At 42.1% G+C, this 18386-nt stretch overlaps 1 protein-coding gene across 11 annotated transcripts in view; it reads right to left on the reverse strand.

The window, feature by feature from the left end:
- MBNL3 (muscleblind like splicing regulator 3) overlaps positions 1–17338 on the reverse strand; it is a 121112-nt gene extending 103774 nt beyond the window's left edge. For 3 of the 11 annotated variants that reach the window (XM_070783680.1, XM_070783679.1, XM_070783676.1), the window contains exon 1: positions 17133–17338. The gene's annotated coding sequence lies outside the window, so the exon portion shown is untranslated. Of the gene's footprint in view, positions 1–15824; positions 16128–16232; positions 16455–17132 lie in introns of those variants that run through there. The other 8 variants (XM_019956067.2, XM_070783678.1, XM_070783681.1 and 5 more) reach the window with 7 other exon arrangements.
- Positions 17339–18386: the final 1048 nt, after the last annotated feature.

Genomic DNA, 18386 nt, shown 5'->3' on the forward strand with positions numbered 1-18386 from the left:
GGACTGACATTGAATCTGAGTCTAAAGGGAAATCACAGAGTAAAAGTCCATCCTTGGCAGTTATATTGGAATCATTATTTTTTATAGCTTTTACCACCTTCTCGTTCATTTTCACTGAGCCTGACTTATACAAAGATGTCAGTCACATTTTCACTAATTCAGTAGCACTGACTTGTCTCTAAAGCTACTTAAAAACAACCCTATCTATTATTTTGGCTGAGTTCCACTGTCTTGTTTTTGTCCAAACCTATCCCAGTTTTTTTACGATGGGCTTAATCCTGTACAAAGAGAATAAACACCAGAGCCCTTCACAGATTACTCAATCAGATTGCACAAATAATACTGTGCATATTAACCGAGATGCAAGGCAAGTAGGGTAGGCACTCAATATCTATTTGGTGACTTACAAACATTTCTCGTATTCTACATTTGAAGAGTAAAAGTAGGATGAAAGAGCGCTTCACCTCTGCCTCCCTGTCGGCCAGTAAGCACATTTCAGCCACTCCTACCCTAAAACAACAACAAACTCTTCCTTCCCTGGATCCTATTTCCTTGTTAAGTTCCAACATTTTTCATTCTTAATCAAGTGTCTCAAAAAAGCAATCATTACCACTTTCATTTCCCAATTTTTCATTTACTCCTCAACCCTCTGCAAACTGGTTTCGTGTGTTTAAAAAGTCACCCATAACATTTAAAATACCAAAACCAAATACCAAAATACCAAAACTCAATTTACATAATACCTTTGATATTGGTTGATATCGCACTCTCCTTCTAAAAACTTTCTACTTTGCTTCTGTGGCACAAAGCGATTCCTCCTCTGATGCTCCCTTTGGGCTGTGCCGGACCACTCCTAGGGGTAAGAGACTGACTCCAAGGCTTTACTCTGCTATGTCTCTGCATTTTAAAAAAGTTTCATACAACTTTGATCTAGGCTTTTCTACGTAGCTGTTTCAGCAGCACTTTCACTCAACATCATTTCACACTCCTGACTCCTTATGCTTCATCCTCTGTTATTTCCCACCCTACTGTAGAACTTGAAACTCAATATTAAAAAAAACTAAGATCATGGCATCCAGTTTCATTCACTTCATGTCAAACAGAAGGGTAAAAAGTGGAAAGTGACAGATTTTATTTTCTTGGGCTCTGAAATCACTGTGGACTATGACTGCATGCATGCAATTAAGGGACGTTTGCTCCTTGGAAGGAAAACTGACAAACCTAGACAGTGTATTAAAAAGCAGAGACATCACTTTGCCGACAAAGGGCCATCTAGTCAAAACTATGGTTTTTCCAGTAGTCATGTATGGATAGGAGAATTGAACCATAAAGAAGGCTGAGTGCCAAAGAACTGATGCCTTTGAATTGTGGTGCTGGAGAAGACTCTTGAAAGTCCCTTGGACAGCAAGGAGATCAAACCAGTCAGTCCTAAAGGATATCAACCCTGAATGGTCATTGGAAGGACTGATGCTGAAGCTGAAGCTCTAATACTTTGGCCAGCTGATGTGAAGAGCTGACTCACTGGAAAAGACCCTGATGCTGGGAAAGACTGAAGGCTAAGCAGAAGGGGGCAGCAGAGGATGAGATGGTTAGATAGCATCACTGACTCAATTGACATGAGTTTGAGCAAACTCTGGGAGCTAGTGAAGGGCAGGGAGCCTGGTGTGCTATAGTCCATGGAGTCATCAAGAGACAACACAACTTAGCAACTCAACAACAACAACAACTGTAGCACCATCCACCAGTCATTTGTTCTATCAAGATGATTGAGAGACTAATGTTGGCTTGACTGAAAAGGAAATAAATTTCTTTACTGATGGAAGAGGGAGGCCATAGGTCATGAGATGGTCCCCAAATAATGAAGAGAATATGACTGGACAATGAAGAAATTAGTTTGTGTTTGTGAGGGTGGTATGGGGTTGTATTAAAAAGTGAGCAAAGAGCTGAAGGTACAATATTTAGCCCAATATCTACTGGTGTGAAAGAGCGTACTTGCCTAGCTAGAACCAACTGCATTTTGTAGCTAGAGGAAATGTCACAACAACAATGAAAGCACCTAGCAGGGCACAGGCAATGGCACCCCACTCCAGTACTCTTGCCTGGAAAATCCCATGGACGGAGGAGCCTGGTAGGCTGCAGTCCATAGCGTCGTGAAGAGTCGGACACGACGGGCGACTTCCCTTTCACTTTTCACTTTCATGCATTGGAGAAGGAAATGGCAACCCACTCCAGTGTTCTTGCCTGGAGAATCCCAGGGACGGGGGGAGCCTGGTGGGCTGCTGTCTATGGGGTCGCACAGAGTCGGACATGACTGAAGCGACTTAGCAGCAGCAGCAGCAGGGCACAGAGCATCTGGCTCCAGTAACTATTCGATAAATGTCAGTTGACTCTAAATAAACACCTATTATAGGACCTTTTTATTGGCTGTGAAAATGGGGGTTCAAATTTTATTCCTATATATAAACTCCTGCCTACAGATATTAAGATTTAAAAAGTATAATACATTACTAGAGGCAAAGGTGGTAGTAAGCACTGCCACCCAAGAACTCCGGGCCTGCCAGCATAAGAAGGTGTCAAGGGAAGTTGCAAGCCTCTGACATCTCACATGCTTAAGTTTTATACCTAGCAAATCAGAAAGGGACCCTTCATGACACAAAAGCAATGGGTGTTGATTTTACTTTCTGACTTCTTATTGCCTCAGTTCTGTTCTGCTCTAGGAAGCTAAAAGTTTAATGACTCCAAAGTCTGGATGTGTCCTCCACAACACTCCCTCTACAGGGATTCAAGGAAACCAGCTTATTTTCACTTAAGAACAAACCAACCAGTCAACCTCTCATTTCAAGAGGCGTTTGCTTTGTTTTGTTTGAATTATTACCCGACATGAGGAACAACAGGAACCAGAGCTCCTCTCCTGAAACCGAGAGGACCAAGCTTTTGTTTTTCCTATGTCCAATTGTTGCAGGCTTCCTGAAATAAAATGGTGGCAATTCTTAGAACCAAGAAGCTTTCCTCACTTAGGAAAAATTCTGCCAATAGGAATACCAACATCTTAATTTTTCTTGGCCATTCAGTTCAGTTCAGTCGCTCAGTCGTGTCCGACTCTTTGCGACCCCATGAATCACAGCACGCCAGGCCTCCCTGTCCATCACCAACTCCCGGAGTCCACTCAGACTCACGTCCATCGAGTCAGTGATGCCATCCAGCCATCTCATCCTCTGTCGTCCCCTTCTCCTCCTGCCCCCAATCCCTCCCAGCATCAGAGTCTTTTCCAATGAGTCAACTCTTCGCATGAGGTGGCCAAAGTACTGGAGTTTCAGCTTCAGCATCAGTCCTTCCGATGAACACCCAGGACGGATCTCCTTTAGGATAGGGTCCCACAAAAATGAGGAATAAGTTATAGGGAATTACAAAAGCAAAAGACTAGTAAATATAGCATCTCTTTCTTTCTTTCAATCTTCCTTCTTCATTCTAGAAGACAGTATGCCCTCACAGTCTCACTGCCTTCTAAGGGAAATAGTCATTCACAATCAACAAACTCACCAACTGAGGGTCTTGTGTTCCGTGTATACCTTGAGGTTTTCAATGAAATTTGACAGATGTGTTACACAAGAGATCATTATATTTCTCAGACTTGAGAAAAGCTAGGATGATGTGTGAAATGAATGACAGATTGGGGTTTAGGCAGATGTAACACACCTTCTTCCATAGCTTCTTTTTATTCCTATTAATTTGCCAAGTATTTACAAAAAACCCCACAGGGTTAAAGTGAAAGAGGCAGCTAAGTGTCCATCAGCATATGAAAAGATAAAGAGGATGTGCTACACACACACACACACACACACACACACACACACACACACACAATGGAATACTACTTAGCCATAAAAAAGAATGAAATAATGCCATTTGCAGCAACAGGGATGGCCCTAGAGATTATCACACTAAGTCAGACATAGAAAGACAAATATCATACAATATCACTTAAATGTGGAATCTAAAAAAAATTATACAAATGTACTTATTTACAAAACACAAACAGACTCACAGACTTCAAAAACAAACTACTGGTCACCAAAGGTGGGAATGAGGGATAGATTAGGACTTTGGGATTAATATGTACACACTACTATATATAGACTAGATCATATATATAGTAGGAATATATATAGATATCATGTATAGATCATATATCACTTTGCTGTATACAGAAAACTAACATACTGTAAATCAACTACACTGTAATAAAATTTAAAAATAAAAATAAATACATATACTGAAATACTACTCAGCAATGAACAAAGAATGAAATTTTGCCATTTGCAACAACATGAATGGACTTGGAGGGCATTATGCTGGACATATGCTAAGTGAAACAAATCAGACAGAGAAAAATAAGTATTGTATAATATCACTTATGTGTGGAAAATAAACTAGTGAATATAACAAAAAAGAGGCAGACTCACAGATACAAACTAGTTATTACCAGTGAGGGGAGGAGCAACAGAGGGGTGAGGGAGTGGAAGGCACAAAATATCAGGTATAAGAAAGACTCAAGGATGTACTGTACAACATAAAGAATATAGACAATATTTTATAGTAACTATAAATGGAATAGAACCTTTAAAATTGTATTAAAAAATTTAAAAGTAGCTGACATCCCAAATCAATGGCAAATTTTGTTTGCCCCAAACACACAAAACCATCACATCCTTGTTGCAGCTGAAAATCCTGAATAACTCACACTTAAATGGCCCACATCTTATTTTAACTACTCTAGCTACTAAAATGTTTATGATGAAACAGATGCTATAGGCAAAGTTATCCTGTGGCCTAAAAACATACATATTAGTGCTCTCTAAACAGCTTTAATGAACAGAACAAGAAATAGTTAAAACCTGTCACTCCAAAGATAGGGAAATATATGCAGATTCAGCCATCCTTTTTTAGTTTTTATCATCATGAATAGAGTAATTCACGGAACATTTCTGTCAGTGATGGTATAACACTTTATTACAGTGCTTAATTTGTTTTACATCCCATTTAATAAATTGATTGCTAATTACACAACCATTAGATGTGTAAGCCTTTCTCTATTCTTAAGTTTTAAATATGGTATATCTGAAGAGGGAGATGAAACTCATTTACAGTGACAGAGTTTAGTTATCAACTCATTAGAACTAAGATTGTATTTTATTTCCAGAGCAGTAACTTAAGTTTAACATTTAAATGTCTGTGATGAAAAGCCTAATTTCATTTCATATTCTTAGTGTGGAGAAAACAGCAGTGCTTAAAGGCTCTGAAAGATGTCCACAGTAAAAGACCTTTGGGAATGAAGTCAACATGTCCAGTCATAAAAGAGGCTTCATGGCACTGGGAGAGAACTGGGGATGGGGGTGGATGCTTATGATCCTACTGGACACACAACAGTACCCTAGATGGCTATGTTGTACTCTCCCTAACAATGATTTAATTCAAAGGAATATGCACAAATTGTCCAGATTTCTAAAGCTGTTTCCAACCTCTTAATGGATTATACTCAGTACCTTATGTGAGTAAATCCTTTCTTCTCTAGTGCTGGGTTTAATTCTTATCAGTGAAAAGCGAAAGTGAAAGTCGCTCAGTCGTGTCCAACTCTTTGCGACCCCATGGACTATACAGTCCATGGAATTCTCCAGGCCAGAATACTGGAGTGGGTAGCCTTTCCCTGCTCCAGGGGATCTTCCAACCCAGGGATGGAACCCAGGTCTCCCACATAGCAGGTGGATTCTTTTACCAGCTGAGACACAAGAGAAGCCCCAAAAAAGTAATTAGGAAGGCTCTATGACTATTGTCGTCTTTATCTGTGTAATCATTCCCATCAACAGGACTTTCTTGATAGCTCAGTGGTATAGAGTTGGACGCGACTGAGTGGCTTTCACTTTCTCATCAACATCCTAGGTATATTTAACTTCCATCTTACACCTCCCATCCACAATTTTACAATTCATTTTAATGTGTGCCTTTGTTCACTGCAGAAAAAAAAAAAAGCCACTCACAGGTTTTTCTTCCAACATATGGTAAATGTGTACATTTACAACTTATTTAAAAATCAGTTTTCTTCTTTCTTGATATGACCATTTTAGATTTGTAAAAACCAATTTTTAAATTTTTTACACTTACATTAAATTCATCCTATAATAATGTGAGCTTTTTTTCTACACATAAATTTTTTGACCATTCTTTTGCTGCTAGAAGCACCTCACATCCAGCCAGCTCAAGATTTTTAGTTATTGTTGTTGTTTTTCTAAGATGTCCTCTTCTGACTTCTGTTCATAGGTACCATTGTTTCCTGTGTCTCATGGTCTATCAACATCACTTGGTAAAAACATAATACTTACATAAAGTGCATACCCTGAGAACTACAGCAATATCATAGATGTTAAATCTTACAGCATTCCTACAGCAATGTCTCACTTCTTAGTTTGAAAAACAGACACACAACTGTCAGGGTACTTAAACAACATCATTCAATATGTCAGCAACCAAGTCCCTTGTATCTCTTGACTACCTTCCCTTCAAAAAAAAGAGGAAAAATCATTTTTGACCTGGTTTGAAATAAAATCTACTAAAACATTGACTTTTAAACTTTTAAACAACAGCAACAAATAATAAGAAACACAGTTCAACATCTTAAGTATATATATATGTATAGATCTGAAATAACAGTCTCATCAAAAATATTTAAATGTATTACCTGATATATTTTGATGTTTTCTTGCTACATATTCTATTCAATTTTGTTTAAAAGAAATGCTAGTCATAACTTCTTAAGTGGATTTCATTATGCACATGACTTGCTGCCCACCACTTGAAGACTGCACTGATAGAAAAAATAGACTTACCACATGACACACGGTAATGGTATTAGCTCTGCTAATAGTTGGGTAAATCTTCATTAATTATGAGGCCACTAGTACAGACTACAGTAACTGAATCTGAACCAGCATGAAATATATTTGGGGATAACCCACAAAGAAAGGGTTTGCTAAACAAAACATGATGTCAAGAAGATGGAAGGGGTATTTAACCTCTTAGAACAAGATACCTCTAAGGTTTCTGGATCATTATTTAAACGCAGCCGTGTTGCTAACTATAAATGCATGTTAATATTCAGGTCATTGGGACATCTACTCAGAAGAACCTTGTTTGTTCTTAATCCAAAACATTTTGTAAATCAGAATATTATATTGAATCTGAGCTTGAAAAATCTGAGTGTATCTTAACATTCAAATGCAAGAATTCTCAACAATAAAATCATGTTGTAATTTTTTGTTTAGTTCATCCAAGTCACTTTTTTGTTTATAAATGTGTTCGAGGTATCATCTAATATTAACAACAGTAACTGGTATACAGTTAATTTGTAGAGTGTTTTAAACTTCAGAAAACTCTTTTCATTTTGGAGCTGGTGATGACCAGCAATCTTTGGATTACTGAATATTTAAAAAGCATATAATGACATTTTCCAGACCCAAAAATGAAACTTAATATTTGGTGTGCTCTGCCTGTGACAGATGACTCAATCCCATGAAGAAATCCAGGTGCCTGGCCTATTACAATCGCCTGTTTTTCAGAGGCCGGGCCCACCCCTGCCATTCCCCTACCAAATTTGGAAGATATGGAAGGAAATTTCAAGGTAAAAGACTAAGCCAAGTTCTGAAGTGGGGGTGTCCCAGAACCCCCTTACATGGAGGTATCTATTAAACAACTTAGAGCAGATGTTTACCCTTTATAAACATTTAACATTTTTGCAAAATGAAGGCTTAAGAAGCTAAGGGAGTGAAGGACAGGCCAGGAAGTCAGGGATTCCTGGATGTGAACCTAATCTTGGGCCTATTCTGCTTTTGCTCTAAATCAATGCCAAATGCTTCACACCTCAGCTGCTTTATAGCAGGCAAGAATTATACTTGTGACGAAACTGTTTCCTGAGAATGTCTTAGGTTAAATGGTCACTATTACAGCCCTCAAAGATACTTCCTTTCACAAGAGGTGAAGCATTCTTCATACATATTATTTACCTTCTTTATATTAGGAAACTGAAACAGAATATTGGTGTCCTGCTTAACTGACCTTGAAAAGAGATCATTCTTCCCATCCCTAAATGCTTGTCCACTTCACAATGAATTGGTTATCCAACCAGTTAGGAAATTCAATCCTGTGATCTTAAAGGTTTTTAAGGGCACTGTAACACCTGTGAGTTGACCATTTCGGCAGCTAATCCTGGGCCAGCTCAGGGCCCTCATCTTTCTCTGTCTTCTCTCCATGGGTCATCAACCTGCAGGAAATGCCCTCCTCATCCACGTCTTGATTGGGTACCCTCTTGGGAAAGTCACTTGGTCCTGGTCATGAAAAAAAGGTCCATTTTTCACACCACAAAGCAGCACCTCCATATCTGGCTCTGCTTGCACTGCTTTGGGCTCTTCAAAAGGCAGACTGTGTTTTCACTTTCTCCCCCCCACTTCATGATAAAAGCGTCCTGGTCCCTTCGTGGCATCTAATGAATGGTCCTCTCTCCCTGGATTTGGACCGTTGGCCTTTCCGACCAGTCATTAACTGGCAGGAAATGCCCTTCTCAGCAATCACTATTGTGTAAATAGAGCTATAAACTTTCGAATGCCCCTGCAACCCCAGACCCTAAAGCTGCACGTGGTGGGGGGGTGGTGAGCAGATCTTTATTGTAAAAGCACTGCCTTCCAAATTAAACTCAAACCACATGATACAGTTCATAAAATATACAAAATATACAGTCCAGTGACAGATTTACCGTGGCCCTACATAATAAAGCCAAAAAAAAAAAAAAAAATCATCTCTATACGGAAAACACTGCTACTTTTGACCCAAATAGCCCCCAAACAGGAAGCGAAAAGCAAATAGGCAGCTGTGGCCTCACTAAGTTATGAAGGAGACCAGAGCAAACGGCATTTCCTGTCATTGCTTGTCACTATTTCTCAGTGCCTCTGTCGGAACTGTTTTCATAGATGGCTAAAAATATTATGGAAATTTCTTTGGGGATAAGATGGAAGGCAATGAAGGGAGCTGTTAGATGATCTAGACTTGAAAGTGAAAAATGTAACTTTTACCAAAAAATTTCCTTAGGACTGGTCACACAACCAGTCACTTGAACTTCTGCATTTTAATGAATACAGGAATAACAGACCACATGAGAAAAAGTAAAAAGTAAAAGTGTTCAGGATCAGACATTAGATAACCTAGATGTTTCCTGTTAATTTCAGGTCAGTTTTCAGAACAATTTGCATGCACCTGATGAGTAAAGAGAGAACTGCAGACTATAATACCCCAGAGAAGAGGAACTAGCGTCTTCAATTTGGTTTCTCTCTCCCTCTGTCTCTCACCAGCCCACAATATGACCTGTGTAACCTCAAAGTATGTACAGGTATGAGAGGTCTCTAAGGGAATCACATTTTAGATCCTTCACTATTGTCAACACACACTTCACACCATATGGAGGGATTCCTGTCTTTTTTCCAGAACTGTGAAATGCCAAGCCCTATGTCACATTTCTGTAGCCTCTCAACTTCTCAATCACCAAAGATCTTTGGAGGGGAAGTTTAACTGGAAAGTACAAGCGTTTTGCTCTCATGTTATTGCTACACTGAAGCTCTCGGGATGTCCAAATGAATCCCCCAGCAAAACCAGGTTTATCAAAGAAAGAGGATTACTAAACGGTAGCAGGGCAGCTAGTTGGCCAAAGTTCTGCCAAACTCTTTCTCCGAAAAAAGGCCTTCCCTTGGGGAGACACTGTGAGTGTGATCCCAGCCCAGACCCTGGCTTCAGAAAGCCGGCAGAACACTTATAGACAGTCCCTTCCCGTGGCTGTGGTCAGTGCTACAGGCATTTATAAAAGATCAGACTACCCAGCACCTCCTCCACCCCCATGGTTTTCTACATTTTGAAGCTCTTAGACATAAAAAGTGACCCTATAATCTGTATATTTTTCACCTCATACTTCTGGGTGAGCTAAGAAGGTTTTCTTCATGCTATCCAATCACTTAGGAAAGATGCTGACATCAACAACTTGAGAGTTTAAATTTTGCTCAAAATCACCTCTGAAAAGAATCCACTCCTCTTCTCTGGGAGCCTCACTGATAACAGATAGCAAGGACGGGGGGACACATCAATGTGTTTGTTCTTTAATAAAAATTTGGGCTATTTATGGAGTGCCTGCATTTCGGTGGACAGTAGGGTGCTGAGAAGGAATGTGATCTCTGCCAGCGTGTCACGCATCTAGTTGAGTGTGTTTCTATATATTTTAAATAGAACTTGGAAAAACCACTACAGAGTACATGGATCCAATCATAATAAAGCAACCACCCTAACATTATGTGAAAATCTCATTTTCTCAGTTTGTAAAGCAAAAAAAAGTGAGAAATTATACTATGGGACATATGTCCAAATTAATATTATACATGGTACTTTTCTTCTGCTTTGTTTTCCAGCGTGAAGGCTGAAGACTAAAAACAAAAGTTGAAATGCAAGCTCTCTGGTTCTTCCACTCTCTTGGTTTCTGCTAACAGGCCAACTGCCCCCTGCCAAATAAAAACACAGCCCCTTGTCTGGTTTGTTCATGCTGCTATATAAGGAGAGACTGCAAAAGCTGTACCTAAAGCCTCATGGTCCTCTGGGCACAAAAGATGATTGTGGTGGATCTGAAATGGCAGCTCGTCTCTTCCACTGGGTGGACTTTGCTTTCTGGATACAGTAAAAAGAGGCGCTATTCACACCTGTATCTTGGTAAATAAAAACCTATGCAAATTCACCCTCTAAATGGGCAATCAGTGTTTTGAGTGAAAATGAGACAGCTCTCAGTGTCCTTTTGGGGTTTTGTCTGACTTCATCACTTTCTAAACTATACATGACATGAGGCATCTGAGTCACGGTATTTCTGATTTTGTTCCTTTTTTTTTTTTTTTAACCTGGTAAAACGGTTTGAAGGACTGTTTCTACACAACTTCTGGTTGCGGACTGATTTCTCTGGGATGTGCTAGGGATACACTAAATGCAAATACAGGTGACGGGAAAAGAGCAGCTGGCTTTCAGGCTACTCCTTGAGGCCTCAGCCCAAAGGCTGCCATTGCCTGCTTTTCCCTGGACTTGTGGCAGAGCTGCTACCATGGCGTCAAGCACGATACCCTGTTTGTTGTTGATAATTTTTTGTCAAAAAAAATAGATAACGCTACCTGAAATCACAGAAAGGCTGTTCATAAAATAAAACAAGAAGTTAGAAAGAATATTCTCCCATTTACTTAACCAAGTTTTACTGAGAGCCCTCCCTATAGCTCAAATGGTAAAGAATCTGCCTGCAACTCAGGAGACCAGGGTTTGATCCCTAGGTTGGGAAGATCTCCTAGAGAAGAGAATGACACCCCACTCTAGTATCCTTGCCTGGAGAATCCCATGGACGGAGGAGCCTGGGGAGCTATAGTCTGTGGGGCTGCAAAGAGCTGGACACAATTGAGTGACTAACACTAGTACCAGCTACTATGTCCAGGCACTGGGGATATAAAGGAGACCCAGGAACTTGCCTAATAAGGAGTTACTCATACTTCACTTTCACTTTTCACTTTCATGCATTGGAAGAGGAAATGGCAACCCACTCCAGTGTTCTTGCCTGGAGAATCCCAGGGACAGAGGAGCCTGGTGGGCTACCATCTATGTGGTCACACAGAGTCGGACACGACTGAAGCGACTTAGCAGCAGCAGCAGCATACATTCAAGGAAACCTGAATAAGCCTTAAGAAAGTAGTCTCAAATTTCCACACCAGTTGCAGGCGATGCCAAGGAGCTCAAGATTCAAAAAAACTGGTGGGACAATTTTAAGTTAATTTGAGTAATCCACATTGGACAACAAGATGAAGCAAACTGCCGGTCTCTAGGATGCTCCTACGGCCTTAAGGAGATCACACAGCCTGTCAGAAGTCCAGTGCCAATCTCCTGCAATTCTGCCCAGACTGCCTTTCTCAATTGGAGGCCCTTTCCTTCTGGGCCCTTCAAGTTCATCCACTGTGTCGTCATAAAACTGACCTCTGTCTAATGTTAAAAACAAATCACTCCTTCTACTCATGAGCCAATGTAATGCTGATTAAAAAAAGGCCCTAAGAGTAGACATAATATTTTAAATAGCATGCCTAATTGATTTCTAAATCTCTATTAATCAGTCTCCTTTTTTTCCCTTAACACTTTGGTCTCATGGCTATCATGAAGAGTTCTGGGGTTACTATGCTTGAGTTCCTTGAAAAGGATCATATACATATAGAAGGAGAAAAATATATATATATGTATGTGTGTGTGACATGTATGTGAATATATAACATACATGTTATATATACTGTACATGTTATATACATTCACATGTATATTCACTTACATGTATACACCCCTACACACACACATACTTAAATCAAGCTTTCTCATTTCTGCTTCCTCTTGAGTTCTAATCAACATATTCTAATTAACTTACTGGAGTTCAACATACAGAGCCTTGGAGAGACATAGTGTAATGCAAACATTTACTATAGTTTATTGTGAAGTTTTTTTCTTTCATTCTTAGAATTGGAGGAGTGCTGTAAAAATAGGTATTTTTCTATAATCATCTGGGAATAAATCAATGCATGGTTGTATAAACTGTCCTAAGATGAAGACTATTTTGTACACTGTGCACTGCGTGTGCTTCTTTGTGCCCAGACAACCTAGGCGTACCTTTATTTCGCAAATAAAAATAAGGTCCTTCTTTCCAGTTGCATTATTTCCCCATCACTCTTTTATTTTTTTCTTTTTTTTTTCCCCCATAGTCGCTCAACTTAATACCAAGGAGAAGTAAATTATGGTTTTATATTGTGTATTTATTAGAAGGATCTGGGGCAAAAAACTTTTCTGACCCCTTTTAGGTCAAACGGATAGCATTAACACCTGATAATGTAATTGATAACTTATTTATCCTAATTCTCAAAGTTGTCTTTCCAACACTGTCATCTGGCTGTCTTCAAGCAATATATAACCCATTCAGGAAGAGCAGGATGCTTCAGAACCAGATTCCATAAGATCTAAAAGCCTACATTAATATGGCTCTATTTGCTTTCTTTTGGGTCATAATTTGTGTTTGTTTTGGGTTGGTCAGCAATTAAAGGTACTTGCTCCCAGTTTATTCTCTTAGAGGGAAAGGGCCCACGTCATTTCATCTGAGGCACACGTTTCCTTTTATTTTTGAATTGAGAGCTCTGTCACATGGACCGAGGGACAGAAAAACCCCCCAAAAGAAACAAAACTTCTGAATTATACTCTCCTGACATCACATACATTTATAAAGGGAGAAAAATCCATCTGTTGACCCTACTACACTATTATAAGAAAACTCAACCATATGGAGCACCTTAACAAAGTCAAGGTGTACGTAGCCTGCATGCTCTTTCAGACACTTGAGAGCTGTAACATGGCAGTGATCATTATCTAACTTTAATTACGGGATCAAATTACTTGTCAAACATGGACTGTAACTTATTCTTGTCTGCTAGGCCCCAATCTCTGTTTGTAATCCTATCAGACAGTTTGATTTATTTCAAAACAGAACAACTCTGCCACCTTCCTGAAAGGACTGTGCTATTAATAAGCAGAATAAATGTGCAGTTTTCAGAAGGAAAATCTTCATCACATTAGGAGTTTTTACTCTTTTCTTCCCTTCCCTTCCCTCTCACATATAAAGACATCTGGGGAGAGACAAAACTGTACCTCCAGCTACACAGTAAGCATCTGCACAGCAGCCCAGACACGGCCACTGTTCCAAGCACGTGCAGTACTGTACAGCCTCCCAAGGCAAGACCTTTCTTTCCCCAGGCTGCTGTGATTACTTTTTCATATGGCAGAGCTGGGCAGATAATAGTACACCTACCGGTCAGAATGATGAATTACACAGGAGCCTAGCAGTGCAGTGAGAAGCGAGGGAACCCATTTGAGGCAAATACAATGCAGGAAATGAAGGGAAAGAATGTTCTAAATGACTTCAAATGTTGAGGTTCTAGCCAGGGCACAAAAAGCAAACTATCTTCTGTTTAAATTAAAAGCTGAGCACAAAATCTGCTCCTCTGTGAGTTTACCAACTCCTCATTTTTCTTTTTAACTCAACATGTATTAAGCACCTAATTTGTGCCAAGCATTGCTTAGGTAGGTGCAGGAGATTACCAAAGAGAATTCGGATACCAGCTCAGAATCATAGGTGTTATCCCCCATAAAAGGCACCTGTTGTGAAACGCGTGGGCTGAACAGTTGAGGGGAATCATTAAAGCAGCAAAGGAAATTGGAGAAATGAAGTACCTAAGAGGTAAGAAACAGAGTGAAACATGCAGTCACCACCTCTAGCCCAGCACCATATCAATTCTCTCTCAAAATATTTTTTTTTCTGACAAACTCCTTTGCTTATATTTTCATACAAGGTCTCCAATCTCATCAGTCTAGAAAGCCACTGAATGTGTAACTGACAAAATGTCTTCTAATGTCTGACACTAGTTCAGCTTGTCTATTCTGTCCCCAAGGTTTAGCCCCCCACCCCATGCCACCCCCACTCTTTTAAGGATACATTTGCCCAAAGTCATTCAGCAACAAGGCAGGATGTGAGGAAGCAAAGCTTCATGAGCTGGAGTCTAAGGATGTAATCACTAAAAGCTAGAGAAGGTCCTTTGTGTCATCGCTGCTCTCTTGCACAAATGCAGGTATCTATTTCTCTACCTGCAAGAGGAACTCTCCTTTTCGATGTGAAGTGATGAACTTCCCTGAACACTTCTGCCACCAATAATCTGAAAAATGGATTATACAGTAAATTCCACTGCAAACAGTGAAGTTCTTTCTAGGCACACCACAGCACCTAGACAGGAAAACTGCAGCATTTCGCACAGGTGCAAAACAATCTCTTCACCCCCACCACTCCTCGGGGAGCTTGCTTATTTTAATAACAGGAGAATCTGCCAGCCAAGTTGCTCCTATTGCTTTGGGAGAAGTCAAAAGTGGACAGAGGTAGAAGAATATCACCTGGGTTATGGGTAGAAGCCCTTTTAGGCTATGTTCAGGGAAGTTTCAACAAATATGAAAGCATTTCCCTGAAGTATTACACATTGAGAAACATTTCAAAAACAACTTTTAACAGTATTTAAACATTAAGGACTAGATTTCTCATAGGCAAAATGGAAAAATGTGATTATAACCAGAAAAATCCGAGGGCGCTGGTAAGCTCCATGGTCAATATGCCTTTCATAGGAGGGGAAAAACCTCAGGTGAACTGTATTAAACACTAACGTGTGGTCATTAGTACAGCTAGTTCAACAGTCCACTTTCCAACCATTATACCAGTAACTACCCAAAGACTTATCAAGGGGTCAACATAGTGAAAAATTAGCAATTATTTCAAAACTAAATCTTGCAAGTTTTGTTTTAATTGGTGTTTTCTCGTCAATTAACCTGTGGCATTATGCTGTGAGGATTCATACCCAATTCAAAAACACCAGCAATTTAGGAACATCTGAAAAGAAGAACTTTTGGAAAACATGCTATCTTAATTACAGCAACAATAAATTCACCCTCACTGTTGTATTAAGCTCCACCAACTAAGGGTCAGCAGACAGAAAAACACACAGTAGGTCTACTAACGATAAAACTACACAACTGAATCACCCGAATGTTAGCTTGGGTTGCTGGTCTATTTAATTTCATTTTCTGACCATAAAAGCTTATCGTGTGAACGCTAAAAATGAACGTTCTCTTTTCAAGAGTCTCCTGAAATTTACCTTCACTCCCTTTCGGATGCCGATAGTAAAAGCAAGCTGCCTAAATGTGTTGTTCTGCAGCGGGAAGAGAGACCAGACCGCGCAACAGGAAAGCCAGGGCACTGCCCACGTTACCGCACCGCCCCGGGAACGTGAGCGGCTAGAAGCACTTGCGGATGGTATGCCATACAAGAAGTTCCTTTCAATGACAAAATAGGCATTATATATGCCATACAGATATATAAAGGAAGGAGAAAAAAGGAAGCAGAAAAAGAAGAAAGATTAAAGCCCCTAACGTTAACAAACTTGTAGGACTACTTTTCCTTCTACTTGCCATTTTGAAAAATAAAAGTTTAAAAAGCATTCGATTTCGCCGGCGCCCTAGAAAGGGAGCCACGCTCGGCAACCCCAACTCCTCGCCGGCCTTACCTTCTGCTGCTAGCGCGAACCCAGGGGCTAAGGGGTCCCGCTCTCAGCGGCGGCGGTGGCGGGGACAGTGGCACATGCCATCTGTTAGCGACAGAAGCAAAAGCCGCGCTGCGCTAGGTGGCCCCGATGCGGGGAGAGCCTCTAGCACGGGTGGCTACCCAATGCCGCCATTTTAAAGCGAGGCTCCTGAAATCATTAGATATAAGCAAATTAAAGCCCGCCCCACCTACAGAACTTCGGGGCTGGGACGGGCAACCCGGCTTCGAGTCGGCCGCGGTGGGGTAGAAAATGTCAAGTGAGAGACGCACACAGGGACTCCGGGACGGAGGCGACATCCCTCCGACCCCCTCCCCCCTCCCCGCCACCCCCCGGGCTCGGGCGAGCCTCCTTGCGAGTCCAGAGACCTGAGGATTTTCTTTTTCTCCACTACTCCGGGACCCTTTCCTGGGGCCCGCCGGCGGGCTGGGGGACAGTGGGGGCCCGGGGGCGGCCCTCCCCGCGCCTCCCGAGCGCTTGGTTTAGTCCACTTGGAGCACACCTCGCGCTCCGGGCTCCCCGGCGGCAGGCGGGCGGGCGCGGGACTCCGGGCCCGGCGAGCGGCTGCCATGGCAACCCGGGACCAAACCCCGCCCGGCCGCAGCCAAAGGCGTGCCCTCCGCCGGCCCGCCGGCCGGCCAGCCGGTCGGTCCTCGGCAGCGCCCGCCGACCCGGCGGCCCTCGCGGTGCCCCGCGCCCGGCACACGCGCGGCGCGCCGAGGGCACGGCGCCGGCAAGGGGACTCCCGGCGCCCCAGCGGCAACTCCCGCCCAACTCCGGCGGGCTGGGAAGCGGCGCGCTGCCCCGCCCGGCCAGGTAGCGCGGCGCGCCCCGCACCGGCCCCACCGCCGCCGCCGACCTCACCTGGCCCGGCGCGCGCGGCTCGCAGCTCCGGACGCGGCGGGAATCCAGCGGCGTGCAGCCCCCGACTTCGCGCCCAGCCCGGGACTCTCGGTCCTCCGCCTCCCTCGCTGCTCCCGGAGAGCGCCAAAAAGTAGCGCTCCAGATCACGCTCGCTCCGAGTGTTGGCACTGTGTTCCTGTAGCGATGTGTATATTCTTTGAGTCTTTCTTTAGCTCACGGGTCTCGTGCAGCGGAGCGCGGGCTTTATTCTCAGGGGGTGTGGCGCCTCTTCCCCCAGCCCGCCAGCCCAGCCCCCACTTCAAGGGCTTTTTGCCATTTCATTATTAAGGGAAGGGGCTGGGGCAGCAAATCATAACGCTCAGGTTTTGCAAAAGCGAGAACAGAACTTACACACTGCCCCAGAGGGGATGGGGGTGGGGGTGGAGGTGGGGGTGGGGGAGGGAGGCAGCAAAGTTTGTAGAGCTGCAGGACCTGAAGTGCCAATGAGAAATGCAGTGCGGTTCGAAGCTGGACGCTTCTAGACACTCTGGATATAAGATGAAATAGGTAATTCCAAAAATGACCTTAGTCAATAAATACGTCGGCCCACTGAAGACAAAATACATATATATTTATATACTCACCAACACTCATCAGCTGCCTTCCTGAGTCCTCTCTTTTCTATAAATTCTTTATTTCCCTTTAAAACCCTGATCTCAGAAAGGGAAATGTTGGTCTGTACGAATAGCTCCCCTCTTTAACGGAGTTTGAAGGGGAGGAGGAGCCCTAAGGTAGAGTTCCAGATACTTTTGAATGACAAGTGGACAAAGCAAATGCAATTATATATTTTGATTTTTTCAAAAAATGTACATCTGGATAGCTAAATTACAAGTTTCTTTTTAATGCAAGTGTGATAGGAACACCAGCTGTTCCTTAACTGGAGCCCAATGGTAATCAATGCATGCTTTTTATTTAATCTTAGGAGGACAATTGTAGTCTGAAACACACGTATATGCAGGATGCTCCGTGACAAGCTCATAGCAATTCATGGGCTGCTCTCCTGCCATGAACTGCTTCACCCCAGTAACAGAGTTCCACGTGCCCTGCAGAAAGTGCAGAAACGTCACAGGAGGTATTCAAGCAGCAGTTAAATCGAAGAGTGGGGTGAATTCTCAGGCTAATTACATTTTTAAAAATTCTACCGGACTGATCCAAATAGAATTCTCCAGCTAATATTAGGCAAGAAATCAATCTCTGTTAAATGTGAGATAATAG

The sequence above is a fragment of the Bos indicus genome, chromosome X (assembly GCF_029378745.1).
Source record: "Bos indicus isolate NIAB-ARS_2022 breed Sahiwal x Tharparkar chromosome X, NIAB-ARS_B.indTharparkar_mat_pri_1.0, whole genome shotgun sequence".
NCBI lineage: Eukaryota > Metazoa > Chordata > Mammalia > Artiodactyla > Bovidae > Bos > Bos indicus.